At 41.5% G+C, this 5,341-nt stretch overlaps 1 protein-coding gene across 1 annotated transcript in view; it reads right to left on the reverse strand.

Annotated features, from left to right (window-relative positions):
- Nucleotides 1–5,341, reverse strand: part of USP4 (ubiquitin specific peptidase 4) — a 45,088-nt gene that overhangs the window by 33,417 nt on the left and 6,330 nt on the right. The window lies entirely within an intron of this gene.

The following is a 5,341-nucleotide window of genomic DNA, read 5'->3' on the forward strand; positions in this document are numbered from 1 at the left end:
AATAGATCATTTAACACAATGGGTAGAAGCTTATCCTGTAGCACGAGCTACAGCACAAATGGTGGTAAAAATTTCATTAGAACACTTGATACCTAGATATGGGATAATCCAGTACATTGATTCTGATCAGGGCACACGCTTTACTTCTAAAATAATAAAGTTATTATGTCAATCATTAGGTATTCAGTGGGAATACCATACTCCATGGCACCCACAGGGCTCAGGGAAAGTAGAGAGAGTGAATCAAGCAGTGGAACAGCAATTGGCTGGGTTGGTGATCGAGACACAGATGCCCTGGACAAGATGCTTGCCGTTGGCACTTTTGAATAGGGGAACTAAACCACGCAGCAAGACTGGACTATCGCCACATGAAATGTTATATGGCATGCCTTACTCTCAGGGGATGCCACTGGGGAACGGTGTGTTTGGGGATCATAGTGTCCAGGAGTATGTGGTTACCATCGGGAAAAGATTAAAAGAGCTAAGAGAAATTGGGATGATGGCTCAAACACCACCTTTGGAATTTGCAATTCATCAGTTGAAACCAGGAGATAGGGTTCCAACAAAAACATGGAAAGAAAACTTATCTCCCCTCTGGGAAGGACCTTTTCTTGTTTTATTAACTACAGAAACAGCTGTGAGAACTGCTGAGAAAGGATGGACACATATATCATAAGTAAAAGGGTCCAGTGAAGGAGTGGAAAGTAACATCTGAACCAGGAGAAACTAAACTAACCATCAGATGAACATGAAGAAGCCTTCATCAAAGAGTAAAACTAAGTTGCTGTGGGAATTTTATTGTGATTACTCCTGTAAAATTAGTAAACAGAGAGACTCCTGAATGGATACCTATTGGGAGAAACGATTTATTAATATCCCCTAGGGATAACAATAAGTTGTCCGCAGTATACACGGGCTTTTTGGGACATAGCATACTAATTAGAAAAGGCTTACCGGACCTCTTCTAGTCCTACTTGGGATAGTTCCTTAACACAGACCATGGTCTATGACTGTAAAGACCAGAAGATAGGAAGCTGCATTGATAACCAAACCCAGTCCAGTTTAAGCAATACAGCAAGTCATCAATCGTGGGATGGTCCTGTGTATGCTGGGATACTGCAGGCTGGGGATATGATTATCAGTGTGGGAACTTGAAAGCTTCAATCGCAAGGGTAACATGTTCTATGCAGAAAAGGTAACAGGACTGTATGCTATGATCCAAAAGAACTCCCTTATCAATATTGGGTAGAAATGAAGACAAATTCAGAAGTAGGTAGATTAATTGGAACAAGTGAGGTCATAGACTGTTCATTTTATCATGAAAGAAACAGGAGTGAAACATGAACTTCCCACAGTTGCTAAAAATCTATTTGTAAATAAATATAACTAATTGTTATGAGAATTGCTTTGTATCTGTGGAAAATTTCATCTTCGTAATTGTTGTTTAGAAATTGGTGATGAAGGAAAAGCTGTAAATGAGCTTGTAAAAGAAATGAAGAAAACTGCACGTCAGGATAGTTGTATTTGAGATATGTGGGGCATTGTTAATAATTCCATGTCTAATACCTTGTTTTACTAGACCAATACACTTGGTTATACAAGGAATGCAAATATCTGCGATACCTGTTGACCCAGAACCAGGGAAAATTCTTACCTGCGAAAGCCTCCCTAACTTATCCTACACACTCAATGCTACTGCAAAAGCATGGCATCTCTGCATGGCTGCAAACTCAAGCACTCAAAAGTCATGTAATAAAGACCTGCCCACAAAATATTTAGCCAGGTTACTGAAGGGGTCCTCTGAAATCATCAGCGCACAAGGAACTGGGGGAAGGAGATCAATTTTAAATATCAAAGGGCATTTAATTCTGGTATTATGCACCTACAAAATACATAGTTCAAGAGCATTTTTTGTGTAAAATATCAGCCAGCTTGACGACTGGGAAAACATCCGGAAGGCTGCCAAACATGGTAAAGTGGTTTCCCCCGGTAGGAGCCACTGCCTCTGACAAGCAGCAAATGGTGGGGAAAAATCCTTACCACAGGGAATCACGCACCCCACAGTCACCTCGCGCACACATACTCTGCGAGTGGTGAATAACATGAACTCACAGCCTTCCAAGGCCTCTTTGGGCACACAGGCAGCGACACAGATATTCACCATTCCTCTACTGACAGCAGAGCACTCTACATCTCATTTGGTTTACACCATCAAAACTCTAAATACAGAAAAACTTTCCTGTATGCTTTTAGCATTGAAGTGATGCGGCCCAAAGAAAGATCTCCAAATATAAAGTTCCCCATGGTCTTGGCTAAACAGTATTTTCTCCATCTGAGAAACAGAATATTGGAGCAAATGTTCGCCTGAGATAGCACTAAAACTTGGAATTACTCGACTCTGTTCCAAACCACACCACAGAGATTTTGCATTTGGCAGTCCCTGCGGACACTAGATGCAGCCAAAAGGACTCAGATTCTTCAAAACTTCAAAATGTGAATTTATTTAGAAAGCATAACAGCTTATTAACTGTTTTTTACCCAGCAAAGTGTACACCCATCCAAGCCATGAGCAAACAGTTTCTCCAGGAGAATGCTGTATTAAAAGGTGTCAAAGTCTTTACTAAAGTCTAGGTCGACAGCATGCACAGCCTTTCCCTCATCCACTAAGCGGGTCACCTTGTCATAGAACAGGTTGGTCAAGCAGGACCTGCCTTTCATAAACCCATGCCAACTGGGCTTGATCACCTGGCTTGTCCTGAACATGCCACATGGTGGCACTCAGGATGATCTGCTCTATAACCTTCCTCGGCACCGAGGTCAGGCTGACAGGCCTGTAGTTGCCCAGATCCTCCTTCAGACCCTTCTTGTAGATGGGCGTTATGTTGGCTAACCTCCAGTCAACTGGGACCCTCCCTGGTTAGCCAGAACTGCTGACAAAAGATGGGAAGTGGCTTGGTGAGCACTTCTGCTTGCTCCCTCAGTACCTTTGGGTGGATCCCATCTGCCCCCATGAGCTTGTATGGGCCTAAGTGGTGTAGCAGGTCACTAACCATTTCCCCTTGGATTATGGGGGCTTCATTGTGCTCCCCGTCCCCATCTTCCAGCTCAGGGGGCTGGGTATCCCAAGAACAACTGATCTTACCATTAAAGACTGAGGCAAAGAAGGCATGAAGTACTTCAGCCTTGTCCTTTGTAACTATGTTTTCCCCCGCATCCAATAAAGGATGGATGTAAAACTAAGTAAACTTCAGAACTGATTATGACTGACATGAAAGGAAAGCTCAGAGCAATTATAAATGTATTAATATGGAGCAATGCCGATGATTCAAGTAAGAGAAGCTGAATTTAGCTTACTCACTAAGAATATTTCAAGTAACAACAACAAAAGCTTTGTTACTTTTTAAAATATAAATCCCTTAAACAGATAAAAAGCTTTGTGAAATAACCCTTCAAAGAGCAGCAGAAAAAAAACTTAACATACACAAATGATCCAGTCTAGCCTGCCACCAGCCTACTCACATTTGACAGGGCGTGATGACATGCAACAGAGGAAGCACTGAAAAGCAGAAGTCCCCCAGACTGACAACATATATTCAACATAAATATCCAGACTCAGCCATCTCAGGAAGAGTCTGAACTGCAGGCTACCGGAAGACAGCAGTATACCATGACAGATGCATTGCTAATTGTGCCTTCTTCTTACAGGAATCTTTTTTTTACTCCTCCTACTTGCATCTGCTACTGCCCACAATGAGAGGCAGGCTACTGGACACACCTGGTCCAGATCCAGTACAGCCTTCCTCATATTTTCAACCGATACATATGTGATTTTGGGGTTATCAAGGCAAGTGCTGTACAGTATTAGTAGCTTAAAGAAATAAAACTGCATAGAAAACATCACTGAACCTAGTAGGAAAATACTTGCTGCTAGTCATCATCTTTTGTTGTCATATGTCTACGGAAGAATGAATTCTCAACTTTTTCCTCCTTCCATTTCAAACACAGAAAGAAGTCCAGTCTTTCTACCCAACTTCCCTTACACGACACAGCTACCTTTGGCTGGTAGGAAGTCATAATGTTAGTCCAGCAGGGCTCATTATAACCCAAAGACATTAAAGCACACTGCTTTCCTGAGAGACAGCCTTTGCCCTGGCCGCTTAAAAAGGTCCTTGTCACTCGATCAGCACTTTGTGCGCCAATCAGCACACATCAATGTCAATCCCAGAGGATAGGCAGTCCAGCTGCTTCTTCCCCTCTGTCTTCCCAAACAGTGTTTTCAAACACGCAGTTAGTATGCATTTAACCTCCAAGACTAAGTAATGGCACAAAAGTCAGGGAGCAGAACTTGCTAAACCAATGCACCCAACTGTATAAGGAAGACATTATATGCAATATACATTAGTTTCTTCACTAACAGAGATGGAGCAAGGAAATAGCCAAGATAAAGTACAAAGGAACAGACAGTCCTATATGTATGACTTAATACAATTCTTTCAGCCACCATTACCAGCATCAAGTCAGACAATTTCACAAGTTTTACATTATAATAAGGAAATGTTTATTTCTATGTCATTAGAAAATATTAATCTGCATACTGACAACCATTTTCATTTAAGTATCACTACATGTTAATTAAAAGTCTTTAGATATCAGGCCAGCTGCTGAAAAAAGAAAATGCTGAAGCCTGGGAATGCTACAAGGGCTCCTTTTTAGCTTTGCTTCATGTGGAAACAAAAGGTTATGATCTGGTCTTGCACAGCTGCCTTTCTAACACTGACTGTCAACCAGTACTCTATTATGTACATGATAGGAAATGTTTAGGTGCTTTTCACAGGGAACTTTTCCAGAAAGTTCATTGTAATCCTATGGACATTCTCCTGATCCATTTATCCAGTATTGTATCTCAGAAGTAGATAATTGTTTCAAAATAGGTTTCACTGGCTTATTTGATCCATTCTTCAAGTTTAACACTAGTAAGATCTCAATCTCAAATGAGTTCACTTGGCAGCAAGTTCTTTAAGTTAACTATATGGCATGGAAAAACATGGATGTTTTACTTATGGAAAAGCAAGTAGGCCATCAGACTAGTAAAATCAGAGTTTACTTTCTGTAGCATAGTATGATATGAGCAGCTTTTTATCACTGCAAACAACTTCCACTGAATACTGCTCACCCCACACATACAGGGTTTCATCAAGCCCCCCTCTTGCTCATCCCTTCTCTAAGTTAGATAGTAGCAAGAGAATATCTGTGTCAATATTTACAGGCTTCTATAATGGCCTTTGGCAGCAGGCGGGGGGGGGAATTCAGCTGTTGTGGTTTAACCCGGCTGGCAACTCAG

This window comes from Egretta garzetta, unplaced genomic scaffold (assembly GCF_000687185.1).
Source record: "Egretta garzetta isolate BGI_Z169 unplaced genomic scaffold, ASM68718v1 scaffold215, whole genome shotgun sequence".
NCBI classification, from domain to species: domain Eukaryota; kingdom Metazoa; phylum Chordata; class Aves; order Pelecaniformes; family Ardeidae; genus Egretta; species Egretta garzetta.